The sequence below is a fragment of the Cyrtonyx montezumae genome, unplaced genomic scaffold (genome assembly GCF_038088225.1).
Source record: "Cyrtonyx montezumae isolate F1298 unplaced genomic scaffold, pur_monq_1.0 scaffold_3, whole genome shotgun sequence".
Classification (NCBI taxonomy): Eukaryota; Metazoa; Chordata; class Aves; order Galliformes; family Odontophoridae; genus Cyrtonyx; species Cyrtonyx montezumae.
Genome location: NW_027072034.1, coordinates 96,890,128 through 96,905,587, shown reverse-complemented (window position 1 = coordinate 96,905,587; position 15,460 = coordinate 96,890,128). Strand labels below are relative to the sequence as shown.

Below are 15,460 nucleotides of genomic sequence, written 5' to 3'. Positions count from 1 at the left end.
ACTTAATTGTGTCAATAATTATTCACGCATTAGCACCAGCTCCTCCTTAAAAGTGTGGACTGCAGTGACTCATTAAGTTATTACTGGGATTCATTACCAGTAAAATTAGCCTTTTTTCAAAGTGCAAAATTTATGTTTTGTAGAAAAATATTGTTAGGAGTGCAACAGCTTTGCTTTACTCCCTGCTTGGTGCGGATGAAAATAAGACGATATGGAGATGAAGTGATATTTTTGTCTAAAAAGAGGCCATCAAAATTAAGAAGCAGTCAAATAGGAAAGTGCCTCACATTTTCTTTTCTTTCTTTCTTTTCTTTTCTTTCTTTTTTTTTTTTTTTTGGCTGTTGTGGGGAGGTTTATGTGTGTAAAAAAGGGGGTAGGGGAGAAGCCACGTTCCTGCCTGGCTTTGGCTGTCAGTGCTGTGTGTGCCGCTTTCTCCTATTGAGGCTGAGTAAGATGCACGGTGTCTTTTGATGTATAAAGTGTTAATATATATGCAGCTGTCTTTACATTAAGTGCTGCCTGGTGCACTTTGTTTCTTTAAATGCTGATCATTTACAGTGAGCGTGTACAGTATATATGCCTGGAGGGAGAGCAATTGTTATACAACTCTTTAATCCGAACCGTGATTAAAACCCCTTTTGTTCCTCCCTCCCTGCATTACTCCAGCCTATCATCTTCTTGGAGAAATCATTTGGCAAGTAGATACGTGTATATTTTAAGAGAATAACTCCTTTCGAGAATCAGTTTTGCTTTTGTTCTGCTTTTGAAACTTAGTTTTTTGCATTTCAATATGCAGCACTGTTCAAAAGGCGTGGGAGGGTCATACCCATTTTTTATGTGAATAAGGTATAATTCGAATATGATGTATGCAGATATCATCATTTGTACGGTAATTATCCAGATTGTTTGTTTAGTGGGAACATACTTTCAAGCAGGGGTTGGTCAGCGGCAGTCACGGAGCGTGACATAGCTGGGGAGAAACGACAAGGAACATGTGAAGCCTCACACTGTGAAACGCTGCCTTGTGCCGGGACTGTCTGCTCGGGGAATCATTAGGAGTTTGGAAGGTGAGGGCCACAGCGGTTTCAGAGAGAAATGTAAAGCAGGATCGGGAGGCTCGTGCTCAGATCTTTGGGAGAGGCTGGGGTTTAGCATTCTGTTTCATGTGGAGACCAGCAGTTAATGTGGTCCTTGTTGAAACTTGAAACAGCTCTATTAGGAGCTTGATTGGGGAGAGGAGAAGAGACCGAGAGTAAACAGAAATTTGCGGTCTAAAGATGGGCTTAATTGTACACAACGCGTCTTGCCTCTGTGCGGCTTATTCTAATCACTCCAAATGGCAGCGCGCACGCACGCACACACACACACAAATTTGATCTGCTCAAGCAGATAAAACTGCTATGTGTGTAATATTGCCAGGCTGGAAGGAAAAAAAAATGGACATCTGTTTAACAATTCTCTATTGTAGACAGGATCATAGGAACACTGTTGCCTGCCTGTCGTGTTCAATCAAAATGAATAAAATGCTGATTTAAAAAAAAAAATCAGGCGGAAGAGAGCCTTAAAGTATTTACTTACACTTTTTTGTTTTAATTTCAGCAGCACGACGAGGAGGGGGAATCCCAGGGGCAGGGGGAGGTTTCAGTAACAGTGAAGGGAAGATTTTGTTTTGGTTTGGCTTTTTATCCTCAGTACAGCCGGGAGAGGAGAACAGCAGTCGGAACTAATTGTAGCTCGCTCAGGAAAGTCTTCATTAGCACTTGCCACACATGGTTACCAGATGTGCCGAAGAAGGGTGGGAGTAGGGGGGAAGGGTTATGTGGAGAATGGGCTACACACTTAAACCTAATAATCTGCCTTTTGTTTTCGAGTCTATTGTGTTGGGGAGGGGAAGAATAGCGAGAGGGAGAAATCCTGGCTGCTTTTTGATGCAGCCAGACCCTGTTAGCTGAATGGCATTCCTTGTCTTGCAGCTTCCTCCAAGGAAGGAAAAAACCCTCAGTCATGGCCAAGTAAAGAGGGATTTAAAATATTTACTTATTTAATTAATTAATTTCGGGCTATCAGTGAACTACTACTCTACTGAATCCAGCTGAAAGTATTTGGATAACCAAGCTGGTAAACCACTACCTTTCTGTCCAGCTCTGAATTTGAGTTGGATTTTTTGCTGAGTTTGTTGGGCTCCCAGAGTGCTGATGGGGCTGTCGAACTCTCAGCACATGCTCACAGTGCAGTGAGTGTCAAGTTGGGTGCAATGATGCCGAGTCCAGAAGGAAGGTGATAAAGAGCTCTGTGGTCCTGTCGGTGAGACCTGAAGTTGTCATCACAGTCAAACTACTGATCTTCTATCTGTTGTTATGAAAAGAAAAAAAAACAAATAACCCAAACCCATCTCCCACACATAGTGGCTGTTGTTGCTGCAGACCGAATCATGGTCTTGTGATCCACATAGATTACTTTCATGGGAACCAGCATTAATTTTACTGCAGATGTTACTACAAATGTTGCTCATTCCTCCCTAGAAGAGCTCCCCTTCCTTCTGCTGAGCTCTAGGGGAGCATGGGGCAGGGAATCCTGCAGAGCCCTTCCCAACTTCTCAACTGTGCTGTTGTGCAGCAAAGCAGCCCCTGTCCAGTTTCTGAAACCTTCCCACGAGGAGGTAGTTTTCCATGCTGTCACTGTATGTGCTTGGATGTCCTCTGTCTCTCAGGACTCCCCGCTTCATCCCAGTGACAAGAGAGCTTTGCAGCATTTGGATGACAAGTCAGTGATGATTCTTCGAGTTCTGAATAATCAGGACTGAAGGTTTAATTATGGCACTACACATGACGTGCACAAGATTTATCACTCTGGTCTTGTGAGAGAACAGCACTAGATGAACTTCTTTCTACTAATTAAGCACTGTTTCCCTTCCTCCTCGAAACTGCAAAGAGGTATAAACGTGGAAAATTACTTAAGTTAGAGTGAAATGAAGACATTTTTGGAATCTTAAATAATCTCACTTGAACCTAAATCTTGTGAGCCCATCCTTGTTTTATCCAGCTCAGTATGCTGGTGTGTAATCCCTTCCTGCTTTGGAGCCTGGAAATGTTCTTGCTCACAATCTCAAAGCAGAGCAGATGTTGCATAAACAGAAAATAGGTTCTGTGCACAGCCTAATCTAAGCACAAAGCTCGGAGAAAGGTTTGAATGAATGCGAGCTAATCGTGGTACAAATGTTCTGTACTGTGGGACTTCGGATCTAATTTTTTCCATTCTGCCTAGCAAATCCTAGGTATGCCATTCACTTTCTGAATAGCAACTTCCAGCTGCAGCTTTCTGATAGGCCGCTCTGAAAGTAATGCCTCCTGTATATCTCTATGGAAACTACAACAGATACAAATACCACAATAACACCGTTTGATAAATTCTCAGCTACAAAACATGATTTTCAATGGTAGTCACCACCATTAGCTAAACATTTTTGCCGGCAGTGAACAAGAGCCTGCATGCTGTGCTCCTAAGTATCTGCACCAGTGGAAGTGACCCACTGTTTCACAGCTGCTATGATGGCACTGTTACTAGGAAAATGTTGCCCACACAGTCCATCTTCCATCAGCCCTAACAGACGGAAGTCAGAAGACACCAAATCCAGACTATACGGTGGGTGTGGTAGGACAATCCATCCAAAATTGTCAGTGTGCTTCATGGTCTTCCAACTGGGATGGGGCCTGGCATTACCCTGTTGCAAAAGTAAGGTTGTCTTCTTCTCTGACCTTACTCTGGAAGTTTAAGACTTCAGCTTAGTCAGTGTCCTGTTGTAGTGGTCAGAGCAGATGGCTTTTCCGGGTTCAAGGAAATTCTTTCTTATCCCAAAAGACAGTGCACATCACTTTAACCAGTGAAGACTTGGTCTCAAACATTTTCTTTGATTTGGAATTCACATGTTGCCACCCCATGGACTGCTGCTTTGTCTCTGCCTCCTATTGGTGGCACCACGTGTCATCACTGCTACTGATGCAATGAAGGAAACTTGCACCTTCAGCATCATATGTGTTCAGAAGGTCCTGACAAACCTCTGACAGTGTCGGGCCAACGTTACAAAACAGGAGGCAGTACTCTCAGAACAACTCATAATTTTTTTCAGAATAGGGTAATACCTGTCAGCTCAACCTCACCAAAGCAAATGACTGGTAAGAGTTAATCTGTTCCATGCTTTCTTGCATGTGTGAATGACTTCTCCATCCAGTGATCTTGTTTTTGCAGGTCAAAATTCATCAAAGTCCATGAGTCTATCTTTCAGGTTCCCTCAAGGGAAATAATAAAGCTTAATTACTAGTAGTGTCCTTCAACCCTGTTGGAATTGGTTGGATAAAGATAACTAACATATTCAGAGTCATTGAGTGTATGGCTTCCCAACAATAGCTTTATAAACTGCCAGGTTTGCCCCATGAAAAGTTTGGTAAAATTAACCAATTTACTGTCCTAATTTTACCATAGCCACTATTCCATCCATTGTTTTCCTTAATAAAAGTGCCATATTTGCATTTTCTGTAATGATTTCGCACATTATTTACAAAAGAACGAATTGTGGTTGTGCCAACACGCATTATGCAGAAGCAGTATCTCCACAATAATCTTTGATTAGAAAAAACAACACTGCACACTGGATATTTTTATTAAGTTCTTCTGGAGAAATCTACACATCTTTTTCAACTGTTACCCACGGAGCACGTATCACATGTATGTAAAATTGTGTACATGGTAAAATCACAGCAGTACACAATAGAAAGTTGCTGTTGATTTTTATTTTAACATATTCCACAGAGATATTAAGTACAATTGTAACTAGCTCTCCAGCTCAGGTGCTTGTGCTCTCAAGTCAGTGGGTTTTCAGATACTATGGGCTTCAGTAAAACTTAGTGCTTTCAGAAATAAGACACACCGAATGTAACTTTCAGACTTCCTTCATATTATTGACTTCATCTTGAATTATTTTAACTTAATTATTTAAACGTTGTATTAACTTGTAGATGGAAAGCAGAATGATCAGTTTTGCTTCCTGTTTTTTGTGCATTTCCATGATGAAGTCAAGGTTTCAGGCAAGAAGGCAAATATTTTTATGCAGATGCAAAACTAATCAGCCAAACATGAAAATATTCCTACGGGATTTCCTGGAGGCCTTGCTGGGGATACTGCAATGCAAATAACATATAATGCAAATAATAAATAATATAGCTTGAGTATTGTACAGCAGTAGGATTCAGTTAGGGACCAGAAGTAGTGGGTAATCCACATGAATTGGCAGTGCCATCCTTTTTGTGTTGCTCAGAATAGCATCGTTTTGCTGCCTGGGTCTCCTAGCATGCCTTTTTTTTATTTTTTGCCCTCTCAATATTCTTCTATAATGTACTCCATCAAAATGCATGCTTCCACACAGATGATGTCATTTAAGCGGAAAAGAATTGTAAATCTTTCTTTGCCCTCCTGTAGTTTCTCCTGGGTAGCCAACTGAGCTCAAGCTACTTCTCTTTCCAGCATGATACATAAGTAATCAATATGATTTATTTTCGATATGCATATCAACAGTACTCTGTGTAATTAGAGAGTAGCCAGCTCCAGTCTAATGGTACACAGCAATTACGTACGGCAATGCTTTTGGTCTCCGTGATCTGCAGTTTCACCAGTGCAAGACACGTGACTGAGATGACAGGCCAGGAAGGTTCTCTGTAATGTTAGGAAAATGCAGAAGAGCAAGTTTACTGGGGAGAGTACAAATAGCTTTTCAGTTTGCCACGGTAATGACTTGCAGATAGATAGGCAGCACAGCAACACGAGGCTTGTCCTTGTTGCCTTCCAATGGATGCGGTCCAGGGGAGCCTGTGAGCTGCTTGGGACCCGTGCTGGCATGAAGATTGCCACCTGCTTCTTCTGCAGGTGGCACAGGGGGGCACAGCAGCCTCTTGCTCTCAGTCCGTGCCAAATTCCACTAAGTTTCCAGCTCTTACGGTGGATGTGCAAGTGTTGGCTCTGACAGTAAAGGTTTGGGATGCAATTGTTTGTTTCTTCTCAGCTACAGCTGAGATCAGAGAGGAGGCTAGGCTCATGCTTTCTTCTTAGGTGTAAAGGAAAGTGTTGGTAGGGGATAAAACATCATGGCATGAATACTTCCCCACTATTTTTTTTTTTTTTTTTTTATCTTCTACATCCTTAAGTCTGCTGAGAAAGACACAGGGTCAATTTGCTATATGAGTGATTTTTTTTAATTATCAATGATTGGGATATTTACAGTTCTATCATACACGTTGGAAGAAACATAACTAACACAATAAAATAGTAAAATAAGAGACATTCTTGACAGAAATTATTTTTAATTTTGTTTGGCTCAGTTCTATGGTGTTGAAATAGATTAATTCCGCAACACCATGTCTGCAAATTTATGATGCTTAGAATATGTAATGTATTATGAAGCCCCATTCTGAAAATACATGAATGTGTGAGAATCTCGATCTCTTCTTACATAAAAGTGAGTTTTTAATCCAATGAATTACAAAGAAAAACTTGAAAATAACATGGGGGCACTTTAAAGGAATAAGAGAAAGTTAAAACAGAAGGGTCTTAAATGCATTGGAGGATATCTCTGTATATTTTAAGGTCATTTGTTTCTAAACACCACTATAACAAATCTTGGGGCTTTACTGCACTGATGACTTCTGTGTGGTTGGGACTAGTGGTACCTAAGATATTTTTCAAACTATTCATCTTCTCCTTGAGTCTTTTATTTTGTCCTATCTCAGAACTGGATGCAGGGTCTTACCCTTTCCCAGTGCTCTCGGGTCCCAGGCTGGGGCAGTGCTCTTGCTTGGTTCCAGCTTCCCTCTGATCTCAGCCCAACCCAAGAATGAAGCCAGGGTGGATGACAGAGTGGAGCACTTCCAGCCCTGCCTCCTCCCAACTCTGTGCTCAACCTCTGTCACTTCCCCTATGTGCTGAGTGCCTTCATTTTGATTCAGCCCCAGGAACAGTGAGTTGTGGTTAAATGCCAGTTGCCTCTTGCTTAAAGTTTTAAGGAGAACAGAAAGCAAACGATATAAAGCACGAAGTAAGTACTTAAGTAAATGTTTTAATCTCACTTGGGGCAGTTAAAGAAAATAACAAAAACAGACCACATATGTGTTTCTGCACATAATCGTTGTTGTTGACATTTGCTTTTGTTGTCACCAAAATTAAGCAGCATAGCGTTTTCGGGAAGGTTGTGCTTGTGGTTCAGCAGCAAGCCTCAGCTCATGGCATGGGCACTCAGCCTTTGCTAGGGCAGCCTGCAGCACCTGAGCTGCTCTGTGGAGCCCACTGGTTTTAAGAACAGCCTCCGCTTGAGAACAAGCACCCAATCTTACCCAAAATGTGAATCGGGATCACAAATGCTAATTCTTCGATTTCATCTTGAAGTATAGCTTGCCAAATTTTAGCCTGTTTCTGATTTTCAAGGGAATGGAAATGATGTAGGATCACTCGCTGTATTGCTTTCTAGAGATAAAATGTCGTACTGTTATCCAAAACAGAAAAAGAAAAAAGAAATTCTGTCCCGAGTTGGCTTGTTTTTCTGTGCAAAAGTTTGAGTGTTTGAGTAGAATATTTCTTTCACCAGACAGTGTAGCTATGATCTTCTTCATTAAATGGAAAAAAGCAGCAGCAGCAGCATGTCGGTGCACTACCGACTAATACTGCTGAAAGAAAAATAGAAATAACCAATTGACAGCAATTTGTAGTTCATTTCTTGCTTTCTGTAACCAAATTTCTTACAGTTTAGGAAATTCAGGAGTATTTTCGTTTTGATAAGAAAGGGACATCCATTCAACAGACAATGAAAGCTGTTTTAAACCTGTTAAATACTGTGAAATAGATGTGTACAGCTAATTAAGGTATGTGTTGAATAGTAATTATGTCATCCTGAGGGATTTACAAATAGGGTCTAGTTAAAATTTGATTCAATCTTCTATCATTCACAGAAGGTACAAATTATTATTCATTTAGTGTTCTCTGATTTCAGCTCTAAAGGTAATCCAGAAAAAAGAGAGAGGGATTTCTGTTTTATCAGCATTGTTTAAGAACTAAGATCCCTTAATTATCACACTGTACCAATAATCTGCTACCAACTTACTGAAGCAGTCACTCAGCTTTGAAACTAACAATTTACCCTGCAAGCAGAGAAAGATATAAGATAAAGTGTTTAGTCAGCAAGCAAATATACTAAATTGTATGTTTTGTCTTTTGTTGGTGCTAATGTTTCTGAGATGTGCAAACGTGAGTCACTTACACAATACCTTTCAGTCAAATGCATCAAAGCAATGGAGACAGATATCAGGAGAGAATAAAAAAGGCAAAGGTGACATAAAGCTATGCAGGATCCCATTGTTTCCAGCTCTAGAGCCTTCTTCCATGCTCTCAGTTCATAAGGAGCATTAGTAGACTCTTTGCTTAACTCAACTGTGTCATTTCTCATCACTGTTACAAAGAGTTCTGATCACCTTATGGAAGGATTATAGTTTCTTTTACAAGAAAGTTATTTATAATGTCCTTAAAAAGAAAAACAAAAAACTTCACTGTGTTTCCAAATTGCAGTCCCAGTAGTTACAATTCAGACTGGCCTAAACTGAAAAAGAAAAAATGTTTTATGAAACATTTTTACATCTTGAAATGAAAACAGTATGTTTCAAAGTAACTGTGAGAATTCCCAAGAGCACAGAAGACTCCAGGAGCTAATGGGGGCATGGTGGAAGTGTTACACTTCTGTTCTTCCCAGTTCAGAGGCCCAGCCTCTAGCTGCTCTGACTTCTGTCCTTTGCATCTGAGCTGTCAGGAAAGTTTTCTCAAAGCTGTATTCTTTTCTTGATATATTTTTTTGTTTTGTTGCATTTCGATTAAGCTCTTGCCACAAAATTTCCACACAGAACCCAATTGCATTCATTTAAAAACAAACAAAATACAACCAACCAGTACTCTAATTACCAAAGGCATCAGATATTACTCAAGGTTTTCCATGAACTAAGAATATATAATCCATATGGTTATCTTAGCAGTTATTGTTTGGACTTCGTTGTAAGTAACTTCTAGTATATTTAGACTGGATCTATTTGGTGTGTGGTTTTATTGCCCATGGGCAGATGTTTGCTTGCGCTACTTGTGCATTTTCACGTTGATACCAGTGTGTCTAATTGTTTGTGCTTAACTACTTTTTTTTGGAAAACAATTCAGAAGTAAAAAACAATTAGCAATGTTCTCATGTCTCTAGCCTAAGTGGCATTTGGTAAGGTGAATAGAAGAACCCGTGTTACTTGTAGTTGGTTGGGTTGGGTTGAGCATTTTGGAGGGAGACAAATGGCTTTGACATTTCAAATTTTCTCTGCATTTCCCATCATGTTTAATCTTTGGATACAGCTGCTTGTGTACAGTAAGGTCTGGAGAACTGTCTGCTGAAGAACCAGAGTCCTAATTATTCCTTGAAGTTTGGAGGAATATTTAGACATTTTTTCATATGACCCTTAGAATGCTTTACAGAAAAAGGAAAGACTGTACTAAATGTGAACAGGATTTCCAGGTCTTAGCAAGATAAGAAAATGTTGCTTCTTATCTGTGATTTGAAAAGAGATGAAGGGTCAGTGAGTTAGAGATATATGAAATCTATTGCATGTTTAGTAAGAGCTGCAGGGGAGGAGTGTTTCTCACTGGTGGGTTGTTTGAGTGGAAGGGGAGAGAAGAGGCAGCTTTTAAGTGAAGGGGGAAGACTGGAAAAAATGTCAAGTAAAATCAGATAAATCTTTAGGTCTTAAAGAAACAACTACACATCTTTGAGTTGGCTACAGAAAAGAAGAGAGCACACCAAATTATCTGAGGGCAGATTAAAACACTTTACTGTTGTTGATGCTTTGGGACTCAAATAAATCATGTCCTTTTGTCTCTTTCAAGATGGCTTGGGGAAGAGAATGGGGTGGCCTCTTAAACCACCTGTGATTTTGGGGGATTGTACAAAAATGCAAGTCAGTTTGCTGGACTCTAAGCAAAGTTCAGCTGGGGCTCACCTTCCCAGATACCTCAGAGGAGCCATGTCAGGGACTAGGAGTATACTGGAGTTGATCAGAGGAGTTGTGTTGGGGACTGGAAATGTACTGGAGATGGTCTGTTCAAAATTTTAGGCTGAGCCTGTCCCCCAGCCATTCAATCAGACATTTTTCTTAGCAGCAAGAAGATGGGCAAGGTTTGATTTCAGGATCCACCTATCCCAAACTTGGTGGTAGTGGCTGGTTGGTCTGCAATGAGCAAAATCAATACTTCTCCTTGTCTTCCTCAGCATATTCATATCTGAATTCAGTGTGATGTTAATTGCAGGAGCTGCTGGCTCACTGCTGGTGCTCAAACTGGGAGTGGAGAAGATGACTCTCTTGCTGCCTGACCTGCCATCTTCTGTGGAAGGCAGAAGGAAGCTATCTTAAATGCCTTTTAAATATCTCAATGATAGAGGATATGTTTCATCAACACAGTGAGCTGTGTTGATCTTAATAGGCACACCAGCATTTGTGTCGTCTTTATTCCCATTTCATTCACAGCACTCTGAGTCAGGTAAGGAGTATGATTTGAGTCAGTAAGAGGTATGAGTCTTGAATAGAGAGGAGTGATGTACATCTCACAGGCCTGAGAGCCTGGTCGGTATCCCTGCTTGTATTTAAGAGATGTGTGGATGTGTCACCGAGGAACACACTTTAGCAGGTCAAGTCAGGTTGGTGGTTGGACTTGGTCATCTTGATGATCTTTTCCAACCCACATGGTTCTGTGATTCCGTGTTTGCTGACTCAAGAAACTGAAGCTCAGTATAAAACAGTATGCCAGGTCCCTTTGGACTTCATGGAAGTCCAGATTTGTTTGCCATGAAACAACAATGTGAAATGAACATGAACATTGGACAGTCTATTTTCCAAAAGGCACTGGAGAGTGCTTCCTAGTGAAGATTTTTACAATGAAGTTATGCACCATGAGGTTTTCAACTATACTCAAGTTGCTGTCGCTTCTGTATATCCAATTAATTATTGTTTTGCATCAAAAAGTAATAACAGTTTCAGCTTCAGAATTTATTATACATCGGGAGGATTTCGTTGAGATCATGATGTCTCTTTGGGACAAATTGATGAAGAGTCGCTCAATTGAACTCATAATCTTGTAATATGAATAGTGGAAAAGAAGAAGATTGCCTTCTCACTTCTTGTTAATGGAATGTAAGCACAGATTGCCCTCTTTTACAGGCTAATAATTCAGCTGAAGTTTTGGACTTGCATGTTTAAAGCTTGAGTCTTGCTTTTGAGCACAAGTATCTGCAATAGCTGCACATACTTAAATCATTTGTTGCCGAGCCTCTAATACTAAGAGATTTCAAAAATCACGCTTGCATTTTAGAGCTGGTGCCAAGGTTGAGGGATTTACATCTAGCAGAATTTGCATTCCATGTAATTTGGATTTCATGACTCAGTGTAACACAGGCAAAAGTGTTTCTGAGGATGTGACTTATCCATGACAGTCCATGTTCCGTGACATAGGCATTTCATGTTAATTTTTGCTTGCATGATAAGAAATTGATATGTAAAGCAAAAGTGAACAGATACTAAAAAGCAACAGAGAAGTTGAATAGTCATTTAGTGGATTGACATTTAAAGCTGGCATGTGTTTCTGAGTGTGAAAGGACTTCAGAGCTGGGGCAATTCACAAATCACTTCTTCCCTTTCAACAGATAATTCAGAGGCAGAAGTCCTGCAAGCAGCCCCCCTGGAAAGAGGAGCAAGGGCAGGTTGTGACAGAATTAAGTGGAGATGATCCCAAGCTGAAAGCCAAAATAGGATCTTCATTTAAGTTCATCGAGTGATCTGGAATTTTATTCCAGCACCTAACACAGGTAAGAGACTTCCACAGAGTGTGGACATGCATTTCCCAAGGCACTAGAAAATGTGAATTCATCAATAGTTTCAGGTTTTGAAACTGGGAATGTGGTGTCAGTTACCAGCACTGGTCTTTTTGTAGTTTTGATACACCTTAAGGTATCTCTGTCAGCTAAATCAAGTCACGGAGACTTGGTGCTTTTGTCAGCAATCCTGCAGTAGTAAATATAATGTAAATATCTGTGACCAGAATTTAAGACTTTGAATTGATTCACTTTCAGTCTGAAATCCACAAATGTGCTGGCGGTATGACCAAGAGTGTGACTGCTCACACCATCCAGGCTGGGTCAGCTGCAGGCAAAATGATTTTTCTGAGCTGATGGCCAGAACCCCTCAGGAAGGAAATGAGAGCTGCAATTAAACTCCACGTTTAAGGTCCTCACACTCAATGTTATTCCTTGCTCATTTTCAGTCTCGTAAAGATGTTATATTTGCTCTTAGGCATAAGCTGCCAGATTCCTAGGCAGATCTGGACTTCTCTTGCTCCTTTAGAGTAAGAACTGTGGAGTCCATGTAAAAAGTCCTGCCATGCTGGTTACTTGGCAAGCCGTGTTCAGTGGGAGTGAGGAGTGCACTCAGTATGTACTCACTAGAGGGACAGGATACTTTGGATCATTGAAGCAGATGGCTCCTTTTCTCCAGTCATCATTTTGTCGGGAGCGAACAAGACAATACGTGCTTATATTCCGTGAAGCTCAATTTCAGAGATAGGACTTCAGGGCAGTAATATACTTCTTCCTCAGTTGATGTACCCTGAGAAACTTTGTACTGAGGTGTGGGCTGTGCAGTGAATGTGTACAGTGTGTCCTGGTCTGCCTCTGCCCTCCTCAAGTGCTGTTTCGTATAAGTGACAGCATGGTGCTTAAACATAGCACTACTATGGATTCTGCTGCCAGAGAAGACCCCCCTTGAAACAGGGAGCTGCCTCTGCAGCTGCATGGGCAGCAGGAGCCAGGGTGCTTCCTTAGAGCAGCAGTCAACAAAGCAGCTTTTTTTTTGGCTGACAGTGTCTTTATTCCTTAATCATTAGCCCTTATGAAGGTGCTTTGTCTTATTAAAAGAAAAAGAAATAAGGAAAAATAAAAAGAAACTGAAAAAGAAAAGAAAAAAAGATGCAGCCAAAAATGAGAAAAGATCGGGAATACTTGGGATTATCTCTGTGCCGTCTCTCAGGTCCAGTGACAACACGACTACAATGGGTAGCTTTCAGGACTGCATATGGTCTTCCTTCCGAGGGAGTTGATTAAGCGACTCCGGATGAAATTGAAATCCTGTGATTTGACCTTTGTCTGGCCTGGGAGGGCTGCAATTCGCATAACAATTTCCTTTTGTTCTTTGTTTGGAGTTATTAATCCAACATGAGCCTCGAATTAATCAGGGGTAGTGCGTTGTTACATTTCTAATTCACAGCTCCACTGCTTGTGTCTTTTTTAATTAAGGCCGAATGATAGCAGGCCTTAGCCCCTGATTGCAACACTTACTAACCACACATTGAGGGATGAAGAGGCTAAATAGGCAGAATGAGATTACTTCAAGGTTTCACTTAATTGTTTTCTTCCTTTAAGTAAAGAGCACTGAATGAACATTGCTAATGCCAGGCTGGGAGTATTTCTTTTATATGTGTGTTATGTGAGTATGCGTGTGTATATTGGGGTGGGGGAGGCTGTGACGGGTGCAGCAAGGACTCGGAGCTCTAATGGCTTAAAGGGTTTGTAAAATTGAAGCCTTTGGTTATTGATTTAAACCATTCCTCCCACCTCCCCTGGGAGAGGGGGGGGGCGGGGGGGAGGGGTGTGTGTGGAAGCTGTAAGAGAGAAGGAAAAGAGTGAAAACATTAAACTTGAGTTTGCTGCGTGAATTTGCTCATTCCGTGTTTGAACCCATTTGTTTACATAGCTTTTCTTGCTGTTTCCGAGTGCTTCAAAGGTAGAAAATGCAAGAAAATTGAAGGCAATCAGAGATGCTAAAGAAATGTCTTGAGATGCAAAGCTCTCCAAAGGCAGCAAACAGTAATAATGCTAATAAAATAAAGGCAAGCCAGTTGTGTCACACACCAGAGTTTGCTCACACCGAAGGATGTTTGAGTCATGTTTCAAAAGCTGTTTGCAGGTTTTCATTGTTGGAGCAGTTCAGGGCTACAAAGGCACAGGTGCTATAGCAGGGGAATGGTGTAGATGATCTCAGTTAGATTCATGTAATTGAGTCCGTGCCAGCCACTCAGGAGGCTGGAAAAGAAAGTGCAGCGAGTGCCCAGCCTCAGCACATATAGTTCCATTAAAAAAAAAAAAGAATGTGGTGAGAGAGAATAGGGGAGAAAGGAGTACAGGATTTGCATTGCAGGATCAGGCCCAGTGCTTTGGCTTCCTATGGTGCATTGCATTGGATGAGTTTGTTAAGGAGAAGAGTTAATATTTAAGGCTCCAAATCTCCAGTTGGTGAATGCTCCGTATTCAATTTATGTCTTGTCTGATAGAGCACAATGATTGCAGGAAACCAGCTCTTTCTGAGTTGTTTCATCCATGAGGAGAGCTGGATGTATGGGGGAAGTGCTTGTGTGAATGAGTTAACGTTTCTGTGTATTGTGGTAATCCAGAGTATCATAGCAGGCTGTCCAGATACAGAGCTGCTGTTCTGACTGTGGCATGGGATGCACAGAGCAGCAGCACTCTTCTTGCTTGTCTGAATTCTCGGTGTGCTGAGCCCATTCTGTGCAGGATTCTCTGAGAATGCAATGAAAAACCTCTAGATAAATTAGGCAAAAGTAAGATATCATCTGCAATGGAGAAAAACACTCCAGGTAAAAGCTCGTTTCTGTGTTTGCAAATGTAAGTTGTGAACCAAGTTTGCTTTTTCAGAGGAGCCCAAAAAGAACAGGCTGTCTATTCAAACCTCTGTAGAAATAAATATATATACTATTTGGAAATAAAAACAAGCAAACACACAAATCATTAGGTTTGGCATGCAGTTGGTGTAGAGAAGCAACAAGAACTCTATTTCTTTCCATCCTCAGTCACATCAGCTCAGGATTCACACTGAATTAGGTTCACAGGTTGAAAGCCATTTTCTTGACTTTCCTGCTCTTCTGTTAGATATTGCCTGATCCTGTGTCAGCTACTTCTGATAGGTTGCCAGCTCCTGTGAACAGGGAGAAGTCAATGGGAGAAGATCATGCTCAGCATTTGTTGGAGTATGGCTTCCTTACTGGCAATTCGAGTACTTTCACATCACTGTTGTTCAGAACCAGTTTTGATGCTCTCACGCTGAACAGCATTCTGCAAGTGCTGCTGTTGAATCAAACTTTGCACAGAGAGAATAGTATTAAGTATGAGCAACCACATCAGAGCCTGACCAACAATCATTTATTTTTGCTTTTTTTCTTTGCATGTCAAGACTGAGTGCTTCACATTTGTCCACCTTGTTCTCTTTTTTCCTAGAAATCTGCAGACCAGAGCATGTCTGTTTAGCAGATGCAATTCCAGAATTGACGCCTACTTTGAAAG

At 41.0% G+C, this 15,460-nt stretch overlaps 1 protein-coding gene across 2 annotated transcripts in view; it reads left to right on the top strand.

Moving 5' to 3' along the window:
* The window catches only part of SOX5 (SRY-box transcription factor 5), a 621,758-nt gene that overhangs the window by 277,506 nt on the left and 328,792 nt on the right, over window positions 1-15,460 (top strand). Inside the window, exon 4 of one of the 2 annotated variants that reach the window (XM_065742493.1) lies at window positions 11,756-11,917. The gene's annotated coding sequence lies outside the window, so the exon portion shown is untranslated. The remainder of the gene's footprint in view (window positions 1-11,755; window positions 11,918-15,460) is intronic. The other variant, XM_065742491.1, reaches the window with a different exon arrangement.